The sequence below is a fragment of the Protopterus annectens genome, chromosome 9.part0 (assembly GCF_019279795.1).
Source record: "Protopterus annectens isolate FY-2018-M chromosome 9.part0, PAN1.0, whole genome shotgun sequence".
In the NCBI taxonomy this organism is placed as follows: Eukaryota; Metazoa; Chordata; order Ceratodontiformes; family Protopteridae; genus Protopterus; species Protopterus annectens.
The window spans coordinates 701,167,932-701,192,794 of record NC_056743.1 but is presented as its reverse complement, the minus strand read 5'-3'; positions in this window follow the sequence as shown (position 1 = coordinate 701,192,794).

Sequence of the window (24,863 nt, the reverse complement as noted above, 5' to 3'; positions counted from 1 at the left end):
TTTAATAAAGGGATCTGGTGCTTGAGGACTACCCAATGGTGGAAGCTTGTTGATGTAATAGCTGTGGGAGAAGGGCAGTGTATAGTTGCACTATTGTGCTTATGTGCATTGCACTCCACAATATGATGTACTTTTCATCCCATTAGTAAATAATATATTTTGTGTGCAGCCATTTTATATGTTGGTGATGATCCTTGACCATTATGTGCCAAGCACAGTATCACCAGTGCTGATTCCAGTGTTATCTGCATTTAGCTCAAAGGTGAATAGGCATAAAATCTGGGAATCATTTCAGGTTAATACTTTACAGTCCTTATGTTTACAAATAATGTATCACACTTGTGACTCTCTATTTATAGACCTACCGCATAGGCGGACTCATCCAGATACAGTCTAGTGTATGTAAGTGCACTTTTATAAGCTACATATGTCTTTGGCATTTGCTTTAGATCAGATATCCATCCCATGAAACTCACACCTTGTTTATGAATCCTCTCCTTTACTACTTGCTTTCTTTACACTTTAGTATACCTTGATCTGATTCATGAATCCTGTAAAACATTTGTCTTCCTCAGTTGATTGAGAACTATTTGTCAGCTTTGAACACTGAACCAGAGACGCTACTTATTTCCCCTTTGAAAGAAATACACTTCTAGATTACACATAATCTTTGTAAAGACAATGCTTTCATTGCAATATTTTCAGTAACTGCAGTTTTAAGTCAGTGCTAGCAACACTTTGAAATTATTTTCCTGTTTATGAAATTATTTTCCTGTTTCCTCTGTAATTGATAAAGTGCAGTTGTGTAAGCAAACTTACAGTACAAGTTTGAATAATCACTGCTGCATTAGCCTTAGCTATATGGGTTATATCCTGCCAAGGACATAACAGCCTACCAGCTTCCAAAGCTTCAGCGCACCTTCCACGCACTCAAACTATCAGGCAGCTCGACATGAGCTGACTAAAAGACAAGTCTGGGCAACAAGCTTTCCTGCCCACACAGAGAGGGAGGCTGAGCCTGAAAATGCAATGCTAGGAGCAACAAAAAGTAAATACCCACACCCTGGCATAAACAACATACCAAAAAACAAAGGGGATGGAGGAGGGAGGGAGCTGGCTATTGCAGCAGTGATCAGTTGAACATATACTGTTATGGTAAGTTTACTTACACAACTGTACCATGTTCATCACATTGATCATTGCTGCAGTAGCCTTAGCTATATGGGTAGATTACCCTAACGTATTACGTTTTAGGGGGAGGAGAAAAGTTCAGAATCTCCTGGAGAATTGTCCTTACAAAGCCTGATCTAGACTTAGAGAAGTGCTTTGTAAAAGTATGTACATAGAAGACCAGGTTGAAGCTTCTAGAATACCTCTATAGTTCAACCCTTTCAGAAAAGCAATAGATGAAGCCAAGGCCTTGACAAATTGAGCCTTGACCTTACCTGGAATAGTTTTGTTGTGGTGAGTATAACAAAAGGTAATAGCCTTAAACAACCATTTTGAAATAGTCTGTTTTGATAAAGTTGTGCCTTCTTACCTTCACAGGAAATGAATAATTGATCTGAAGATCTGAAAGATTGAGTTCTGTCAAGATAGTAGTAGAGTTGTCTATGGACGTCCAAGGTATGGAGTAACCTTTCTCCCTAATTTTGGGTTCAGGAAAGAAAATGAATAGAGGGATAGTTTGGCTTAAAGAAAACCTCAGATACCACTATACGCATAAAACAATAATTAGTTCTCAAAGAAACCCTGTCCCTGTGGAAAATTAGATAGAGTTGACTCACCATAAGAGTTTGTAGCTCAGATACTCTTCTTGCAGAGGTCAGAACAATCAGTAAAACTGTTTCCCATGTTAAGAACCTCACGTCAACTAAGCTAGATAGTTCAAATAGAGCAATTGTTAGCTTCTCTAACACAAAATTAAGATCCCAAGGAGGGGCCAACTGTTTTCTTGGAGGCTTCTTATGCAAAATCCCTTTCAAAAACATTTTGACATCAGAAGGCATTGAAAGAGGATGATCTGTGGACGGACATGCTGAAATGGCCAATAAATGAATCATGATAGAGGAGTAAGAATGGCCATAGAATAGTCACAGAAATATTGTAAAACCAGAAAACAGGTAGCCCTGAATGGTTGCTGATTATGTCATTAACACCAATAAGAAAACCTTCTCCATTTGTTAATATAAGATTTTCTAGTAGCAGACTTTCTTGCCTCCATTAGAAACTGCTGCATGTCCTCAGTAAATATGTACCTAAAAGGAATTAAGACCCTATCATCCAGGCAGTCAATTAATGCTGATTGGTGTTGGGAGTGTTTCAAACACACCTGCTCTACTGTGAATAGATCCAGCCTGTGAGGAAGCTTCTGGCAACTGCCTCTGGCCATTTTCAAAAGAAGGGAGAACCATGGTTGCCTAGGCTAGAAGAGAGTCAACACAACGATCTTGATGAATTTGTTCTGAATCTTCAGATGTACCCTGAATATTAGTGGAAAGGGTGAAAAAACATACAGGGGCATTCCTGTCCAAGGAAAAGAAAAGGCATCTGTCTTCTAGGCCTTCTTGCATGGAGTCCTGGAGCAGAATCTTGCCAGCTGATTGTTCAGACAGGAGGCAAAGAGGTCTGCTTGAGGAACTCTCCACAGATGGATCAAATCTTGGTAACCAGCTGATCTAGTTTCCATTTATGATGGTCTGCCATTATATTACTCAGCTTGTCTGCCTCATAGTTTTGCTCCAATGCATTGTAGGATGCCTGTAGAGTGAGATTATGCTATGAAGCTATATCCCAGGCTGACATGGCTAGTCTGCAAAGGAGGGTACTACCTGGTTACCCCTTATTTGTTGATGTACTACATGACAGTGATATTGTGTGTAACAACTTCAAGTAGTCCCAGGGACCAAAGATGATTCAGAGAGTTGACTGCCTTGATCAGGGCAAACATCTCTTTTATATTTATGTTCTTAAATCTGCCCTTGGTGTCCCACACAACTTGCACTTTTATCCCTCATGAAACTGCTCTCCAAGCAAAGTCCAAGGTATCTGTGGTGTCGGACTGCTTTGGAACAGAGAGGAAGAAGGAGAGACTTGGATTTAGGGATATGTGTTTTTTCCACCAAGTGATTTTCTTCTGCAAACCCCAACACTAGGATCTGAATAGACAAGGGGTGTTGGTGTTGGGATGAAACAGACTTCAGATAACACTGTATCTCTCTTGAGAGGAGTCTTGCCAGGGGTATCATGAGAACCATAGAGGGCATATGCCCCAAACTTCTGAGGTATTCCCTCACAGTGACCAAAGTCTGAGTGGCAAACCATGGAAATGACTTCTAAATGTAGATATGTTTTTCCTGTGGAAGAAAAGCTGTTTGAACTGTGGTCTGTAGTTGACATCCCCAGGAACACAATTCTATGACATGAAGTCAAAAAAGACTTTTGAATGTTTACTTGGAATCTCAGCTTGTGTAAGAGATCTCCCACCCAAGAAAGAGATTTCTGACACTTTGAAATGGCTCTACAAAGATAAACAAGTCATCTAAATATGGAAAAATGTGGATTTGCTATAACTGGAGCTAGACACTTTGTGAACAATCTTGGTGAAGGGGATAGTCCAGAGGGTAAGGCAGAGAACTGATAATGTGATCCAGTCACACAAAACCTTAAGGGATGCTTGAAGTCTGGAAGAAAAAGAATATTATGATAAGTATCTCTTAAATCTGTGAGTTACTGAAAAACTTGAATAGGAAGAAGAGGTGAAAGGATGTGAAGTGACATCATTTTGAATTTGGGCACTATAACAAACTGGTTTAGGGAAAAGATCCATATCTGGTCCAAGCATTTTCTTTCTTTGGCAATAAAAGCATCCTTGAATAAGACCCCTTTTGCACCTGGGAAGGGGGAACTGGTTTTAGCATTCCCTGGAACAGCATGTGATGGACAGGCAGAATCAAAAGAGTCTGGTCTGGAGGATGAGGAATTACCCCCTGGCAAAGAGGAATTTCCTCCCATTGCCATCTATAACCTTGATGAATGATCTTTAGAATTTGTCTGAAGAAATCTGTTGCCAGATGGAAAATTGGATATTCAGACTCACTGAAGAAAAAAGGGGCTGCCAAGTAGGGAGGGGGGGAACAAGGTCTTTTAAATAATCATTTTGACTTATGGGACTGTCTTTGGTTTTAGGAATTTTCCATAATTCTTCTTGGAACTCCCTTGTTATTTCTTCTTGAACGTCTGTTTAGATGCATTTTGTTGAGACTGTTTATTTTGTTTCTTACCAAAAAATGGATGAGGATTTATGGAATTCCTTGGAAAAAATGGGAAAAGGAGGGCTGAAAATCTTATAGATTCCCTGTATCAGCTTACTATTTTCATCACACTTTTTGATCACCTCTGTAGCAGAGGGGCCAAAAACAAAATCTCAGTCTAAAGGAGAATTTAAAATCTCATAACATCATCTGGGAGTTTCTCAGAACACAACCATGGAAACCTCCCTGAAACAATACCAGTGCCACAGCCATTGAAGAATTATCAATAGAGTCTCTCTCTCTCTCTCTCTCTCACACACACACACACACACACACACACACACACACACACACACACACACACACACACACACACACTGCATACAATGAGTAGTGACTTGAATAGAGGAAATTAAATTACTTTAAATAGATTTTTCCTCAAAAGAAGAAACTTCAGACAAAATATTCCTCATCCTTTCACAATTTGGACAAATTTTAACATATGAGCCTGACAATTCAAAATTCTAAAAACCAAAGTTGCAGAAGCATACACATACCCCCTCCCATTCTTATCAATAATCTTCCCATCCTTATCAGAAATGTTATTTAGCAACAGATGTATTAAACAAATGTACAGCATCTGGATCAGACGTGGGAAGAATGTATGAAAAACAAGGAAGACTGAGGAAATATATACATCCTATTTGCCTTTCTAGGGGCAGCTGGCTGACTGTCAGAAAAACTGTAGGCAGTAACACTCACATCCTGCAAAGCTGACAGAAGTGGAAGAATGGATTGAAGTTCTGGAAATTCAAAACCCAGGAGAAGAGCTAATCTCAATGATCACTCTTCTCCTTTAAACTTCTTTTTTTGCAAGGGGAGGCAAGCCCCCCCCCACATAAACTTATTTATACCAACTCAGAGATCACCATACCTTGGAAAAAAGGAATATTCCAGGAAATGATCATATTGTTCTTGGTATATGTAAGTGTACTTTTTTCAGAAATTCAATCTCTGTGTATCAGGATGTAGGTCCTGATATTTCAATTGGTTACCACTAAAAACAGTGGCATATTCTAGAAATAGTCTCAGAGAAAGAGAACTTCCCATGGGAAGAGTCAGAAACTGAGCTATTCTCTGAATTTGAATTAGGAAACTGAGGAGAAAACTTGGTATCTGTTCCTTCATCCTCCTGTCCAAATTCAGATTCTTGAATTTCTTAAGGAAAGGAGGTATCCTTTTTCTTTTAACAGAAACTACTTTACAGGTAAGATCAATAGTCTAAATTAAACCCTGAGTCAAACCCGGTAAACCACTCCTGTATAAGGAAATTTGAGGAGAAATAGATACATGTTTAGTTTTCCATTTCTTTTAGACAGAAAAACTGGGACCAACAATGTTATTAATGGCAGCAGCTGCTTCCCCAGGGATGGGTACAACATTCTGACAAAATAGGGAAGTCTTACCTATTTTCACTCCCAAGACTGACAAGAGTGGCATTCCCTTGCCTACTGATGGGACTCCAACAGCTGCACATTGCAGGATGTGGCTAACCCCCAATCTGTAGTAGCTGTAGGTGTTAGATAGGTTCATAGGGTCACAGGATGATACTAGGCTATTGGTCCAGAGGCCTTTATAAGCCTAGCCAAGAATTTTACCCATGTTCCCTCAAAGTCAGCACCTGTTTTCCCTGTCCAGCAGGGACACAGGTATATTTTCTGTTTCCCATCTAGTCATCCAGGTTCCTCTTAAAGAGGGCTAGAGAGGTACTCTGCTTGACATGGAGACAGAGTCTATTTCACAGATGGGGGGTCTTCTGGGACACAAATCTATCCCGCCAACAAGTTCTATTAATGTCACAGACCAGGTTAAGGCCTTGCGTGCGGGTTTCACGAGTTGAGTTTGTCTTACAGAATGCAGCAACTCCATCAAGGCAGGGTCTGAAATGCCCTTGCATGACAGACACAGGTCACCTCTGAGCAGTCTGTATGAGACTGAGTAGAGGGACAGGGATTTTAGCCTATCTTTATAGGATAGGTGTTTGAGACCCTGGAATTTTCTAGTCAGGAACCTCTGCAATCTCTCCAACTGCTGAATGTGCTTGGCAAGGTACATGCCAAAGGGGGCATTGTACTCGATAATGGGTCTGATAAGGGAGGAGTACAGGAATGTTATCACCTCCTTGTTCCTGGATGAAATACCCTTATTTATGAGGTGGGCCATGTAGAAAGCCTTCCGTACAACAGAGACAATGTGGTGGTCAAAAGTCAGGTTGCCATCAACCTGGGTGCCCAAGTTCCTCATGACTGATTCCATGCTTAGTACATTGTTATTAATGTGATAATTAGTGGGGATGACATTTTCCCCAAAGGGGATAATGATGCATTTCTTGGCATTCAGTTTGAGGCCATGCTTCTGGCACCAGTCATTAGTTTGGGTAAGGCCCTCTTGGAGGATGTCCACATCACTATGGGAATTTAAGACAGTGCCCAGAGGGCAGACAGTTGCACCAGAGGGATCCAGGTAAAAGATAAGTGGTCTGACATACAACTAATGGCCAGAGCAGAGTCACACACCTGTGGCTAAGGCAAACTGTTAGCCTGCTGTGATGGCAAAAGCTATTTGTTTAACTTTTTCTTTTCATGGCTGGAAGAAGGATTGACTGTGAGACCGAGAGATTGTTATGTTATCCAACTGAAAATTGTGCCTCTTTCCCTGGGAAAACAAGCAGAATGCCAGTAAAAGCAAAGTCTTTGAAAGTCTATTTTTTCACAAACAGTGAAAAGCTCAGTGCACAAAGTAAAATCAACTCAATTTCTCCACATTACTTTAAACAACTTTTAAACTGAAAGGAAAAAAAAGATTGTTCCAGTTTCAAAGTACAGTATAGTCTCGTGACAGTCCATTAAAACACAAACTATTAGCTTTAAAATAACTTCCTGAAGAGGAAAGTATTAATAAACAAAATTATTAAATGGAAATTTTTTCACTGAAGATAACTTATCTACCCAGCAACAGAACAGCACAATCCATTGCTTGATCCTCAAAAGCCTTAGAGGAGTGTACTCTTCAGTGTTAGTAAAGCTCAGGGGGGCTTGGTATCCAGACTTATTTTTTAGTCATCTCAGCTTGAGCTGCTTGAGAGTTTGGGTGTGTGGAAAGTGCTCTGAAGCTTTGGAAGCCAGATGACTGTTGTATCCCTGTCAGGATATAACCCATATAGCTAAGGCTACTTCCACAGTGATCAATATGGTGAACCTGTATGGTATTGCCTATATACCTTTTACTTCATAGTTACTTATTGTTTGATTGTAGATTAGGTATGTGGACTGCTCTGGATACCCTTTTTCATCACAACCCAAGTCATATTTCAGAAACAAAGTGTAGATAGCAAATCAAACACAAAGGCACTCTGCACAATCAAGAAAGAACACTAAAGAATGCTTGACCTAGACCAATATAAATAACATTTGACATGTGAATGAAGTGAGTCATCATGCAATATTTATTTAGCAGTTTTCACACACGGTGCTTAACTGTTGGTATAGACAATATTTACATTCATCATTTATTTTATTTAAAAGAGAAGTCAGCCTTTGCTACACATGATACCTGGAGGAATACATGCAATTAAGAAGAACAGTACCAGCTTCACAAATAATATAAATATTTTAGCCAGTATTTATTTATCTTCAATTTGTCTATCAGGCAGGTGGACTGGTCTACTAACCATTTTCAGCCATGATATGGGTACAGACATAAAATATTTACAATAAGATAAGACCGAGCAAGACAAGATGCATATTAAATAAGAAAATCTATACTAATGCAAATCTTGTCATTGTATCAACTTTTTAGGTTTATAAGCTAATACTTAAAAATTGTCCCTTCTTTGTGGTCTTTGTCTACCCATTATTTAAGGCTTTGTCCAGATTTCTTGCGATAAGGGGCTGACAGGTATGAGCAAGGTAGAAGTATGACAGTCAGTGCGTCACAGCAAAGGTGTGCCAATGCCAAATAACAAAAACATTCAGAGATACATTGAATCTCATACCCAAACTAACATGTTCAGAAAAAATAAGTTCAGAAAAATGGCAATATGCCCTTTAAAAATGATAAGCAAAGCATCAGATGGAGCTACAAGAGTCTGCTGCTGTAGACAGCACCATAACACTGTACCAACAATGTACCCTGCAGTGCATCTACTTTTCCTGTAAATCAGGAATATGACAAAGAATACTTGTAGCTGATTGCTCTCTAATAATTCACTTAGCTATGCTTTATTATCTGGCATAGTATGTCTTACTTTTCTATGGAACATATGATGGGATTTTTTTTATGAAACAAACTTCCATTCCACTGCCTTTTGCACAGCACAGTAAAATATAATGGAATTAAGCCTTTGCATACAGAGTAGCTTTTTACGTTATGATTTCTGGCCTATGTATATTTGTCTTGGCTTTATTATGGTGGTAATAAGATGCTATAGATCATATACATAATATACTATTTTAATTTATAATATATAGAAATGTGTACCTTTCCACAAATGCTTCTCTTCCCACACACACATGAATGGAGTTTAAAAATATCGCAACACCAAATGTCGACATTGCTAATGGCAATACAACAGAATTGGGAAAAAAATATTGACAAGGTACCATGCACATTCCAAGATAAATTCTTAGAGCATGCATCTAAAACACATATTTTGCAGGATGCCAAAACATTCTGCACCCTGATACCCTCTACTGATTATATACTCCAACTCTGAGATTGCACAATATCAAGGAATAGGGATATTCACCAACCTCCAAAAATATTGCTACATCATTCAACACACACTTCACACAAACCATACTATCACTAGCTAAACAACACAACCCCCCTCCCCTCCAACCCACACCTTTAACTAGTAATTTCCCCACTGCCTTCTCTTTTTCTTCTGTACCTACCTCCAACATTAAAAAAACTTTTAACTAAACTTAAGCCCACCAAATTAGCAGCAGACAACCTCCTAAGTGAATACCTACAAATCACAGCTGATGCTCTGGCCTACCCAGTATCCATCTTGATTAACCAATCTCTTTCAGAAAGTTACGTTCCCACACTGTGGAAAGTATCACATATAATTCCCCTCCACAAAGGCGGCCCCTCCATAGAACTAACCAATTACCTCCCCATAGCTATTCTCTCTCCTCTCTCCAAAATACTAGAGAGATGTATACACTCTCAGGTATCAGACTACCTCCTTACTAACAACCTCCTTTCCAATACTCAGCATGGTTTCCGACCAAACCATAGCACCACCACTGCCTTACTCTCCTTTATTAACACTATCCTTCAGCATAAAAACAATGGCTATCTCTCCTCTGCTACTTTCCTAGACCTATCTAAAGCATTTGACATGGTCCCACACAAACAACTCATCTCTGTCCTCAATAACCTATCCTTCTCTCAATCAGTCACCAACGGGTTTTAGAGTTACCTGTCTGACCGTTAACAATCTGTTGTATGGCAGAATGACATATCTCCCCAACTACCTGTCTCCATAGGGGTTCCCCAAGGATCCATCCTTGTACCCCTACTCTTCTCTGTTTTCACCAATAATCTAGCCTCTGCCACAAAACATGGCACACTCACACAATACGCAGATGACTCAACCATCATCTGCTCAGCCCAGTCCCTACCCAAACTGCAAAAAGTCACACAGGAAGTCTTTTCCTCTGTTGAAACTTGGTTATCCGATGCCCAATTGATACTCAACCCAAACAAAACTAAACTACTCATCTTCCAACCCACCAAACATACTCAAAACAACTCTCACTTTAACATCACAGCAAAAGACAACACCACTATATACCCAACTGAACACACCAAATTACTAAGGAGTGGAAATAGACAATAAACTAAAATTTGATATTCACATATCCATAAACAAAAAAAAGTCCACAAAAAACTAGGAGCATTATACAGAAATAAGCAACTTCTCACCAAAGCAGCAAAGATTTCAATAGCAAATTCCCACCTTATCAACCCTACTTTATGCCTCTCCAATATATACCAACCTAAGGCAATGCGATCTAAACAAGCTAGAGACCTGCTACAACAAAATCGCCAAATTTGCCACAGGGGCATCCTACCGTAGTCACCACTGTCTCTCACTTGCTGAACTGGGCTGGCTTGAACTCCCTCACCTCCTTCAATGGTATCAACTCTCACTCGCCCACAAACTAGTAAACCATCCACTAAATATCCCATCCCTCCAGAATCTACTCCAATCATATCGCATCACCAGACCACTAAGATCCAGCAACAAAAATCACTTGCAGATCACTAAAGCCAATAACGCTACTGGTGAAGCCAAATTATGGAACTCCCTCCCACCCACAATTACCTCTGTACCATCATGCACCCACTTCAAAACTTTACTAAAAGCGCACCTAAAAACATGCTGGCTATGCCCTTGCAACTCCCACTCTAATATCACCCATCCCATCCAACCAATACCTTTCTTTCCACCCCACTAACTACTTTGATTATAACAAGCTCAGATGCTCATAAGCCTAGTACTTATTATACAGCAGGAACTTCTTATTGTAACATTTGTTAATGTATGTTATGTACTTCACAGATAAAGATTCTAGTTGTCTACTGATGTACTATGTTCTTCATCTGTAAATATGTTTGTAATTAATTGCTATGTTAAATTGTTAATCGCTATGTAATCCAATGTAACTACTGTCTGTTTATTTTAACTGTGGAGCTTTTCTCCCCGGGCCTCCGCTGAAAATGGACACTCCTGGTCAACAAATGTAAATAAATAAATAAATAAATACATTGATATTATGTTGATTTCACACAATTGTCAACTATCTGTCTTGTTGACCATAGTGTGTTGACAGAGCAGATGTTGACTTTAAAGATAGTCGACTGTATGGGGCAGTCCCATACATATATATATATATATATATATATATATATATATATATATATGTGTGTATATGTGTGTGTATGTGTGTATATGTGTGTGTGTGTGTTCCACATCTTTTGCCCCATAGAAAGAGAAGCCATAGGTAAAAGAATTAAGTAGGCACAAGCCTAACTAGAGTACACACTGACAACTATAACCACAACCTCTAAAGGGACCCTAATAAGTCAGCAAATAACTTCCCTAGAAAAGAACACCACCACTTAGTCTGAAATAAAGACAACTGACTTTCAGCCTAACAAAGGACTGAATTCCTGCTAAGTTCCCTTTTTTTAAATTTCTTTACCTGAAGTCCTTCACATAACTTGTTGACAGATTCACAGCAACATTAATAATACAGAATTTTAGGTGTCACCCATATCATGCCCCCTGCCTCCCTGTCTCCCTACCCCTTACACAGACAAACAATGCAGTGACTATAGCTTTTTGGGACTATTGTCTCAAGTCTGGGAATCCATCCCGCCATCTATTAGAGATTTAACTCATTACCCTGAATGCAGGGAAAGTGTTAGAAAACACCTTCTAAAAGCCACATAATGTAATGCAGCCATCACTTAAGTGCTTTAAAGAACCTCTACGGCATCAATTCCTAATAAATACATTCTAAAATATGCACATGATTTTTTTCCTAACAAAGTATCAAATAAGAGTTTATCCCACTATTGTCTCTATCTCCTTTCACTTCTACTTTGGTCTATACAGTTCCTGCTCCTTCTTGTTTCTCCTTGGGTTCTTTCTTCCTCCTTTTTACATTCATGTTGTTAAGTTTAAGGAACCTTATTTTCAAGACTCCGGTACATGGAATTTGTAAATGCTTATTTTCTGTTGTAACTGCAAAGTCTTGACTGCGGTTGAATATTTCTTGATTGCTATAATATATAACATACATTTTATTTCATGTACATTAGACAGTTATGAGTTAGAGAATGACACGTTTAAATTATGTACTTTAAGACGATGGATGATTTGTTTTGTTTTTGCATTACTCCTGGCCTGAGGCTGACATCGGTTCTCTGACGTTAGTGCTCTACCCCAGTCAATGAATTTAAATAAATAAATAAATATGCATTTTTCACAGATGTACGTTTAACCATTTTAAACTTTAATAATGTGTTGGCTCAGTATGTTTTATGCTGGACAGTACACAGACACCTAAACAACAGTGCAGTTATTCCCCATTTCTTCAACATCAAGGAGATAATAATAATGGATGTCAGTCCACCTTAGAAGGTTAAAGTTATAGTCTGCCTACAGCCTGCATCTTGCAGAGCTAGGTTTGATTTTCTCAGTCTCCACTTACAAACTCTGTCACTCTTCATAAGTTGCTTAATTAAAGAAAGGTCAGCTTGGGAAAGGAATTTATGCACCACTGGTTTGTGTTTAACAATAGAATAAACATTAAAATCACTGTATAGCAATGCTGAAGAACTTGTAGTTTATCGCATTGCTGTTCACTGTTACACATTTGATGACTGGGCAATTAATGAGTCGTATTTAGCCACTTGCAAGAACTTGGAGATGACTAGTTTAGAGCAGAGAATCAGCATAAATCCATTTCTCTATTGAGAATTTCAGACTTCAGCCACACTGTACTGGTTTACTTTATGGAGTTATGGGATGGCAAAAATCAAGGAACCAGAGTTACTAGATACTAGACAGTTTTCTTCTAGCATTTTCAATAAACTTTGGAAGCCATAATTTACCTCAAAGGAAAAAGTGACAGGTCTTTGGCTAATATGTCTGCAATGATTTTGCTTATCCAATAAACATTAGGCTATTCAGATTATAGTTATTTTCTTCGGCTTCTTATATAAAATGTTCTGGCATCTTCTGCAGTACACTGGAATAAACAGAATATGTTAATTTTATTCTACCATTCTTTTGAATATATTTCCCTTATTATCTGCTGTGCTTGCTTGTTGGAGTGGGGTGGTGGTGTGCTTCACTGCCTTTCTGGCTTTATTTTTGAGATAACTGCAACCAGTAAAAGTGTGCATGCATACACACAGTGCATGTACACACACCCATACATGTACATGCATGTGCACACACACAACTTTTTCTTTGCATTCAAAACTACTCTTCAGAGGTGCTGTGTTGAATTCTACTAGAAGTATCTGAAAGACTTGGCTAGACAAGAGTCACTTTCTCAAACTGATTTTTCAAATCTTTGCAAACAGTGCAGCATTGCATGCATGTCTTTCCTCTTATAACATCCACAGTACTGATGTTTGGCACAGGGATCATTTTTCCTTTCCTTTCCTTCATTCAAGTTTAACAATTGTTATTAAGATTAAAGTTTGACAAGATGCATGTCTTCCCTACAAAGATTATACACATAAAAAAGCACTTTGTACTTTCAACTTTTTTTCCTATTAGTTACCTTAAAACCTGTATCTTGCTAAATTCCCGTGTAATGCAGTCCAGCAACCACCTCACCATATTTTGGTGTCTGAATTTTATAAACTTTCTACATTACCTTTTACCTATTTTTTATAGTCTTTTTCCCTGCATTCATCCTGAGAGCCTTCAAAGTGTCCCACATCCAAGATGCATCTACCGACCACTCCAGTCTAACTCTGGTCAGCTACCAAATTTGATGCAGAGGCCAATATTGATCCTTAGGGTATCTTGGTGGTCAGTGCTGGCCAACCATCAGCTGGAAGGGAGAGATTTCTGTATTTTATCCTACCTGTCTCCTCCGGACATGCAAGCTGTGGCTGAATCCCTGGAATGTGCACCAGAATGTGCAATGAGCTGACTACCCCACCCCACCTCTACACTTCCACCTGGTGCTACGTCAGCAAGTTGTCCCATTCTTTCAGCTAAGCACATTGTAACTGGTTTTCCAGCCTCCAACAAGAAGCTCCTGTTGCTCTGTGTGCTTCAGCCCCACATCATCCACTCCCCCAAGGATGGGCATGGCTACCCTCCTTGCTACTCCTTCAGTCACACTAGCAGCTAATCAAACCCAGGTCAATTGGGCTGTAGTCAAGGGTTTATCCCTCTACACCACTGGAGCTCCCTTTTACCTATTTTTACCTCCTTAAGACACAGTGCAAATAGAGAGGAACCACACACACACACACACACACACACACACAGACACACACACACACGCACACGCACACACACACACACACACACACACACACACACACACACACACGCACACACACACACACACACACACACACACACACCACCGTCACAGTACCAATACAGATACCAGTTCTAAATTTAGGGTCTTTTTCTCTGTAGCTCTTTTGCTGGTTTCTTGCTTTCTCAGTTCCTTCGAAGCATCTGTTATCACATCATACTGTATCCTGTGTTTTCCAAGTCTCACATATCATTAGTGCAGTTGTAGACTGGCACACTCATGCATAATTGATGGCTCTGGAAGGCAGACACAACCCTCTGAAATGAAGAAACACTTTATTAACCAAAATGAGACTATGAGCTTGTTTTTCTTTACCAGAGTTAATCTCCTTTCTACTGAAAGTAATGGGTGTTTTGACTTCATCAGTATAATTTTGCCAATGATGTTTCCCTTCATGTAACCTCATCAGAAACACAAACATTTTATGTTTTTCAAGACCCTTTGAGGACTGTTCTCTGTAACCTGAGTTTTTAATTGTTGGCAAAATTTTCTCCTTAACAATAATCAAATATCTATGGTATTCTGGGTAGAAACTATTTAAAGTTATACAGTGGTAGTCACTTTATATTGCAGAAGCACCAATACATATTGGATATACTAATCACTGTAACCTAGTTAACATCCAGCATCCTCAGACAAGCAATTTCAATAGCCATTCTGAAATACAAATCAGCATGGTTAGTGAAACAGAAGAAATGATAGCTGCCCCATTAGTCTTAGGAACTAAAGCAAATGATTTTCATTTAAAAAGATAATTCCCCTACCAATAACCACAAGCAAAACTAAATCATCACTTTCTTCATGTCTTCAACTGACTTTTGTCAATCCTCTTTTTTAAACTGAAATAAATGCACAAAATAAAGAGAGAAAATGGCAACAGCAGTATAGATCAGAGTGTAGTGCATGCGCTATGCCTTTAAAAAGCATGCAAGGCTGTGCGTGCACATATAAATTCCAAACGTGCAATCCCTAGTGCCATTTTGAAGAAGCAGACAGTGTGCAAGCATATATGATCACAGCACTTAGTTTGCATAAAAGTTACTTAGTCATAGTCAAATAAGCTTTACAGTAATGTGTTTGTATAGAATAAAGCTGCTTAAACAGAACCCATGAAGACTCGTTTATTTGTGTACCAACATGAAAACGACATGGTGTCAGAACCGGGATGGAAAAGAACAAAACATTTGGAGCGATGAGATGTAAAGGCGACAGCAAAGGTAAAACCAAGAGAAAACAGTACAAACATAACCAGAAGGAAGAAAAGGTAATGAAAAGGAACACAAATTATTTACTCGATGCAGAGAAGGAAGAAAAGGCATTACAAGGGCATAAAACACATTATCAGGCAAGCGGAAAGCTCAAAAAGTTTAACAACTAAAGAAAATGTTTAAGATAAAGTGTTTGATGAAAAGAATGTGTTTAAAGTACAAAACAAGCATGTTAAAGATAAAATAAGCATGTGAAAGTACAAAATGAGCATGTTAAAGTATAAACTGAGCATATTTAACGCAGAAAGTGTGTTTAGGGCATAACTGGGTATGTTTAGAGTAAAACGAGCACAAAGATAGTACGCTGGGCATAAAAAAGGAAAAGGGTTTAAACAAGTACAAACATAATAATAAGAAAAGGGGCACAATAGATACAAAATAAAGCAAGGAGACTGCTGTGTTGGGCATAGTGCTGTATTTGGATATAACTATGACTTCATTTGGTATTAAAAAAGTAATTAATGTTATTCAAAGTATCTCAGTATCTAAAAGTGCTTACAATATGTGCTTATTACTGTGCATATATTTCAGAGAGTTTACTGTGTGTAAAGTGCAACTATTTTGTGTAATTCAAGTGAAGCATGGTTGTTTGAAAAAAAAAAACGTCTTGTGCTGGTTGTGGCTTTTCGCAAAGTGCCACCATAACAGAGTGCTTCTTGTACAGTAAAGAGTTGCCTGGCAAGGTGCCATCATTTTCGGAACATTTCAGTGTATTGTGCCTAGTTGTTTACAAAGTGCATACCTCAAAAGACATTGAATTTGGGCAACCAAAATCTGATTATTCGCATTGTGCAATTGCTTATCAAGTAATTTATGTATTAAAGGAAGGTGTTTCTTATGAATGATTACAAGAGTATTACAGTGCTCGTGAACTGCTCAGTTGCACTGCAAAGTTCTTGAATGTTTCTTAAAGCAACAACTTTAATAAGTGATAATGCATGACTGTTCCATGTCTGCCTTTATCGATAAATTTCCTAGCAACTACTTTAGCATTTTAGCCTTTACCAATTCTGAAAGCTGATGATTTTAGCATTTCTGCATTTACTTATCGAAAATTTCATAAAAGCATCACAAACTCTGAGCAAGTATTCAGTTAAGCTCTGTAAAGCTGTAAATAAGTTGAAAAGCTATTCCTCTGAGTTTCATAAAGCATCGAGAAAGCTAAAAAGTTATTTTGCAAACTACAATAAACCACGGGAAACTTAAAAAGCTATTTTGTAAATCACAGTGAAGTATTATGAAATTGGAAAAGGTATTTTACAAAGAGCAATAAAGCATCAACAAGTCCGAGAGGTTTATTTCACAAAGTCCAGTTAATTGAGAGCACTACGTGGTTATTCATTTGCACAATACTGATAAACACAAATAAAGTGCTGATATAAAGCAGAAGAGCATTAGCCAAATTGAATGTTCATGCCAATTACTTGTGCGCACACACACACACACACATATATATATATATATATATATATATATATATATATATATATATATATATATATATATATATATATATATATATATGTTGTTGTATCTTTCAGCTTTTCCCAGTTAGGGGTCGCCACAGCGGAACTCCAGTCCGCTAATGATTGGCAGTAGATTTTTACATACCGAGTTGCCAGCCCTGACGCACAACCTTCAATGAAGGTACGCCCATTCATGCATATCTCCACACAGAAGATGCTTTAGCTGAGAATCGAACAGGACAACGTCTTCTTACTGTGAGGCGACAACGCTGCCGCAGCACCACCACCGCAGTTTTATATATATATATATATATATATATATATATATATATATATATAAAATGTGTGTTTGTGTATTTGTACGTATTTGCAAGACCTGTCGCTGTATGTGTTAATATGGCAGATGGATTTCAAAAACCACAACTGCAGAGAAATGGCGACTATTTGAACAGGAGTACAATATTTTTATAGAGACAGCTTATGCAGATAGAGATGCACATACAAGGGCATTTATTTTGCTAAATCTAGCAGGATCTGAGGCTATAGAAAGAGAGCGGTCATTTGTATATGCACCAGCAGTGTATGAAGGTGAAGGTGCAGACTGCCATATTGTTGTGCAAGATGAATCCAGAGAAGGCCCAGAGTGTTTAAAGCATACGTTCAGAGAACTGTGCAACCCCCAGACGAACATTACATTAACAGGCATTTCTTTTACACAAGAAATCAGAAGCCATGGGAAACATTTGCAACTGAGTTGAGGAACAAGGCCAAAACGTGTCGGTTTAGTGACTTGAAAGATGAGTTGATAAAGGATAGACTTGTATGTGGTATTAATAGTGCTGCAGTGAGGAAGATTTTGCTTTGTGACAGTGATATGACATTAAGCAAAGCAATAGACATTTGTCAGATCCTTGAGGTGACAGAAAGACACACGAACATACATACAAGTGACAAAAGCATGATTTGAGTAAGCTCCAGAGCAAACATAGACAGTATACGACATGGCAAGCAGAGACAGGCCTAAGCAAAGAGCAACTTAGAAATTCCAAAGAAGGTTCCCAGTTTTCCAGAAAGTTCTAGAAGTGCAAGCTCCACCACCATCTCAGTGCCTTACAAGCATGAGTCAGAAAATCCCAAGTCTAGCTTTATTGTTAACTGTTGAAACTGTGGTGCAAACCATGAGTCTAAATGAGAGAAATGTTTAGCATATGGTCAGCAGTGCCATAAGTGTAAGAAATGGGACCGATTTCAAAAGTTTTGCAAATCAAGTAAGCCTCACAGAGTTGTAAAGAAAGGTCATGCAAGAAAACAAGTTGATCAAGTAGACCCAAAACAATCAGCTTTCTAGATAGATGGTGCATCAGTGCTTGGAGAAGGAGTTGATGCAGTAAACTTGTTGACAAGGAGTGAAGTGTTTTGCACAGTTTGGATCAATGGGAAATCCACAGAGCTCAAAGTATACACTGGATGAAAGTGCAATGTTACATCAGCAGATACATTTGCAAAAGTGAGAAAAAATGAACAAATCAATGTAACCAGCAGTGCAAGACTTGTTGCGTGTGGAGGTAAAGAAATTCAGACCAAAGGTTTAGTAGTACTTCCATGTTATTTGGCTGAGAACTGTTACAACTTATTATTCTATGTAGTCAGCCAACCAGTGCAATCTTTACTAGGTCTCAAAGATAGTTTGAGAATGAATCTGCTTTCTTTTGCTAAAGAAGTTCAACATGTGAGTGCAATTCCAAGTCCAAGTTTGCAGAGGCCATTTTCTCAGAGTATGCTGATGTTTTTGATGACAAGTTGGGCAAGCTTCCAGTTGTGTATTCTATGAAATTAAGACCTCGAGATCACTCCAGTGGTCAAACCAGCAGAAGAGTTCCAATAGCTATGCAACATAAAGTCAAAGCTCAGTTGGATAAGACGGTGCAGCAAGATGTGATTTGTCCTTTCACAGAACCAACTGAATGGGTGTCATCCATGGCAGCTGCTGACAAGAAAAGCTCAGATGAAATCAGAATATGCATTAACCCTAGAGATTTGAACAAAGAACTAAAGAGGCCATATCCATCCAATGCACACAGTTAACGAAGTCACAACTCTAATACCAAATGTCACTGTATTTTTAGTTTTGGATGCAAATAGTTAATTTTGGCAAGTGATGCTTGATCACAGATCCTCATTTCTAACTACATTTAGTACCCTGTTTGGCAGATACAGATTTATAAAGATGCCATTTGGAATAAATTCTGTAAGTGAAATTTTTCAACGTGCAATGGAACAAATTTTTTCAGGTTATCCTTGTGCTATAATAGTAGATGATCTACTAGTTGGAGGCAATGGTGAAGCAGAGCATGACAGAAACCTCAAGATAGTTCTAGACAGAGTATGTGAAGTAAAGTTAAAGCTCAGTCCTCTGAAGTGAAAATTCAGACTTCCAGAAGTAACCTACGCAGGACATTTGTTTACAAGTACAGGCTTAAAACCTAACCCTACCAAACAAACAGCTATTTTAGAGATGTCAGTGCCAAATAATATGCAGCGTTTACAGCGTTTTCTGGGCATGGTCAACTATTTGGGCAAGTTTATACCAGATTTCAGTGAGCTAACAGCACCATTAAGAGAGCTAATGTGAAAAGGTGTTGTATGGTCATGGTTACAACATCATCAGAAAGCTTTTGATGACCTTAAGCAGAAAATTGCGACTCCCCTCCCCTATGTTAAGGTACTACGATGTGAATAACCCAGTTGTCCTATCCTGTGATGCTTCTAATTTTGGTCTTGGTGCAGTTATTCTACAAGAGGGCAGACCAGTAGCCTATGCATCTAGGACACTTACTCAAACTGAGATGCATTATGCTCAAATTGAGAAAGAGCTTCTAGCAATAATTTTTGCATGTTCCAAGTTTCACGATTATATTTATAGTCGAGCTATTCAAAGTGAAACTGATCATCAGTCTCTGGTTACTATTCTAAAGAAACCTATGCATTCTGCTCCAGTGAGATTACAAAGAATGATGCTCAAATTGCAAAAGTACAATTTCAAAATGGTCTACACTAAAGGTAAATTGCCTTATCTGTCTGATACTTTATCCAGATCACCTAGACGTGCAACAGAACAGCTTGATGCAGAAATTTTTGACTTTGGTGTAATGTCAGTGTGTAATTTTTCCACCACTAGACTTGATGAGTTGAGAGATCTCACTATTACTGATCAAATTTCACAAAAGCTCAATCACTACATCAATGTTTGATGACCGTCAAAACAATCTAGTGTATCACCTGAGGTGCAATCATATTTTTCCTACAGAGATGAATTGTTGATGGAAGATGGTATTATTTTTCAAAGGTCCTAAAATTGTTGTTCCTGCATCATTACAGCATGAATATATTCAGATTTTGCATCATGGCGACCCAGATTTATTGTCCACTAAGAGAAGGGCTAGAGAACTAGTATTTTAGCCATCATTATCAAAAGACATTGATAGTGGGCAGGATTCACGAAGCCTCCATGTAAGAGTTATTACTCATACACGGAGGCTGCAGTTAAACAGAGTGATGTCAGCATGCTCTGCATATTCATGAGAGCATGCTGAATCACACCTAAGTCTAACACGGTCCGTGTAAGACATGTGGGGGCGTGTCTGTAGGCCGATCCCTGCAAGCGGACACGCCCCCATAAGTGTAAAGGTGTCCAAAGTAGACACCCACAACAGAGTCCACGGAAATGTGAATAAACACAACACAACACATGCCCCTACAGACTATTAAACATAAAACAATCTAAATGAACATGTCATATTTTTTAAATTGTAACAATGTTTAACCGTGAATGCATTTCGTTTGCGGCGTGCCGTAGCAGCTACAGTTAGCAGTCAATGGGAAAGCATATAAGAACTAAATATGCAAAATAAGCCAGGAAGCAATAGCGTAGCGGTAGAGATGCCGGCTGCAGAGCAGGCATTCATGGTTCGAGCCCCCACAACACTAAATTTTTTTTTTGCAAAATAAGCAGGAAACAAGTCCCTGACACATATGTACACATAAAACCAGAATATATGTAAAATACAATGAAATAGCCCATTTATATTGAATAAATGTGAGCTAAGACATGAACATAAACTGCCAGATGTGCCCATAGCTGAGCTACAGATCAACAGAGTGAGTGTATGTGCCCGTAGATAAGCATTGGTCCAACTGGTGCAAACTGAGGGCCCGTAGCTGAGCAGTGGTTTACCATGCTAAATATATGTGCCCCTAACTGAGCTGAGCGGAATATGCCGATAGCCAAATGAGGCTTAAACCAGCGTACCCCGTTTGCGCGGAGCTGCGCACAGCGCAAACAAGCTAACCAATGGGCAACGTTGAGCAAGCCGTATCAAAACTGCCTTTACACAGACATACCCCTCAACATGTCTAGACAGTCATGAAAAATAAAAAGCAGTGTCCAGGTTCGAACCCAGGATACTATACACCATAGTCAAGGTACAGAACCACTAAGCCATGACAGCAGTACTTAGAAATGCAATAATAGCTCATATATAGGAATGAATACAAACTACAGCATGACAATGTAGGTTTACTGAAGTTGATACAATTCCAAAATGGCCAATCACAGATACGTGCGGGAAAAACGGACTATATAAGCCCCATAGGCGGGAATACACAGCATAAACGATTGTAGAACAGACCTGCAGGCAGAATGTCAGGTGTAGGAGAGGGTAGTCGCTTTTGAGCGCAGAGGTGGGGTGTTGAGGAGTCCAGGTACATGGCCTGGCTCCTAGTCCACAACCATGAGGCCCAACTCATGCAGGGCCAGGTCCTCTGGGGAGCGTACAAGGCTGAGGCGTGGGACCAGTTGGCTCATGAACTCACCAGTGCCACAGGAATTCCAAGGACAGGTGAGCAGGTCCGTCACCTCCATGCGGACCTGAAGAGATGCAAGCAGGACCAACTGAACCTTTGGATCCAGGAGGCCCGGCAATCACCCAACGCCCCACCACTGAGTAAGTAACAATTAATTATGTATGTAGAAAGGTAAACTACCTGAAATTATGGAGATGTGTATTCCAATATCACTTCATTTATATTACAGCTGCAGGTGTCCGTTCTGCGAACCGCAGAGCCTATGCCGATAGGCTGGTGCGGTTGCGCCACCAGGCAGGTCAGTAATCCACTACTAGTAACTGTAAAGATATACAAATGTATGACAGTCAGCAAAAGAGTGCAGTGTAGCCAGGAAGGAATTAAATCTGCAAGTAACAGTGTGAAAGTGTATGCAAGTATTGCTTGATTACAACAGTTCCCAGCCTGTAAGTGTAAACTAAACATGAAACTGTCCAACATATATTTTGAAATAAAACTGCCCTGCCTGTAGGAAAATAGTACACAACCTGCAGCAGCATGTAAAGTATAGCTGCAGAAGAGGATGAAATCACATGTGTGAAATATATCCCTGTGGAAATACTGAAACATGACAGAAGTGAGACTGCTGGAAAGAACTGTAATAACTACTGTTAAAACATGTCAATAAAGCCTAGAAGTACCAGTCTGAATAGTAACATGAAAGCAAGTGAGAGAGTGTGAGAAAGTGTCAGGAATACAGCAATACAGTAGTAATAACCCTGAATAAACTATACTGCAGTTAGGACAGAATTAAATGCATGTGAGACTCAGAACCAAACAGCAAAATCTGTTCAAAGTGTTGCTGCATGTGGAATGTGTACACCAAAATCTGGATATGTTGCTCCCAGTCTGAAATACGCAGATAGGATGATTGTCTGATATACCAAACATCCACACTTGTCTACAAGTATATAAAGCAAAAGTAACAGGATGATGTATCTGAACAAAGCTCAATATGAATGTGTATGAACAGCAAGAAAATGTAGATTGATGTTGCAGTAACAGTCCCATCTGCAAGGTTAAGTAGTTAACATATAGGACACTGTAGTTAAAACAGTAGTGTGTATATAACTGTAGCTATTAGAAATGTACAGCATATGTATTTGTATTCGAATGTGTTAATATTACTTTATTTACCCCACCCTCTAACCACCTATAACCCATTCCACGTGAAAATGGTATGTGCAATCACAATTAACACCCCTGGACGTCTGTCCTGTTGGGTCATATATATTTGCATGTCTATTGATGCATCCGCCCTGTTCATACATCCACACCTGATGGCCTGTTGCCATCAATCAACCTTGCATGTTGTTGGACTGTTTATAACTGTTCAAATTATGCATGTGTTATGCACGCTGTTCAATCGTGTGAATATCTGGTGTTTGGTTAATGGGAATACTAATGCATGCTGTTACAACTAACTGTGAATGGTATTATATGTCACTAACCCAAACTGTCATGACATAATGCAAAACATAGAATGACAGGGAAGGCGGGTTCCGGCGGACCCACCTCTCCCACCTCAGCTGGCGAGTGCACCTGGCACTAGTGCAGTCGGACCCTCCTCCGGTGGCCCTGTGCCACCTGCGGGTGGAAGCACTGCAGGGGATGGGGCTCGCCCCCCCTCTGCAAGTGTGGCTGGAGGAGATCCCCCACTCACCCTCCGTAGTGTCCGGACTGTGGTGCATAGGGAGATTCGGGACTCTGTCCTTGAGCCCCTACGCCAGCTCGAGGCACGGTGGCGCAACTAACGGGCATGCCCGTTGCCCGCCCACAGCCCCAGCACAGCCCGTCCTGGGCAGTGAAGGGACAGTGGCAACTGCCTATGGGTGGGGATATCAGTTCCACTGTTGCCATCTGTGGGCTCATGGGCTCTGGATATCCAAACCTCCGTCCCCGTCATTTGTGTAACCCCCACACATGTCATACACGCCCCTGTATGCGTCTTGTTTGTCTTGTCTGTTTACCTACCCAGCCTACCTCCTCATCTGAACCAACTTCCTTCACCTGACATACCACTCTTACCTGAAAAAAAAAGGCACTCTGTACCCACAAAAAATTACGCCCCATACATAGCTGCCCATTCCGCACACATGTCCACTGGACATGGACCCTATCAATTACAATTGGCTGTACAACAAGTATTATTGTTGTCCTGACACCTCTCCCAGGGTGGAAGGTTTCAAATGTCACACCAAATTACATACATATGCACAGCTGTTGCTGCTGAAGAAATGGGCAGCTATGGGCCTTACCTACATCCCTCCTGCACATCCCAAGCTTGTTTCCCTACTGTCTTACCCTCTTTGTGACCCCTTTTTCACCACTTTCCTGTCTCCCCATTTTCTTTTCTTTCAAAGAAAATAAGCGGGTGTCGCCAGAGTAAGCACCGTTAAGCGGTTGTAACGGGTGTCTTGGAGCTAACCGCCAGTCGATCGTGAGCTCGCGCAAACCAGCTAGCCCGGTTACAACTGCTTAAAAGTGCCTTAGTCACTGTGATTGACAGGTCCTGTACTCAGTTCAAAAGAAAAATAAACTCCCACTGTCAGTCCCGAACCCAGGACCTTGGAAACACTAGTCTGTACAACCTACCACTAAGCCATGACTCTCATACAAACATATTGTGCTAAAATAAATATAACCTGTAAAAGTAGGGATAAATGTAAAGTGAATATAGGATGTGTAGTACACAAAGCATGTAACCTAAAATAAATGTCAAAAACAATGGATATCCATAATAGTAGTGTGTGAAAAGAAACAGCCATGCTAGTTGGCGGCCTGTAGATAATAAGGTCAGTTAAAGTACATAGATATATGTAT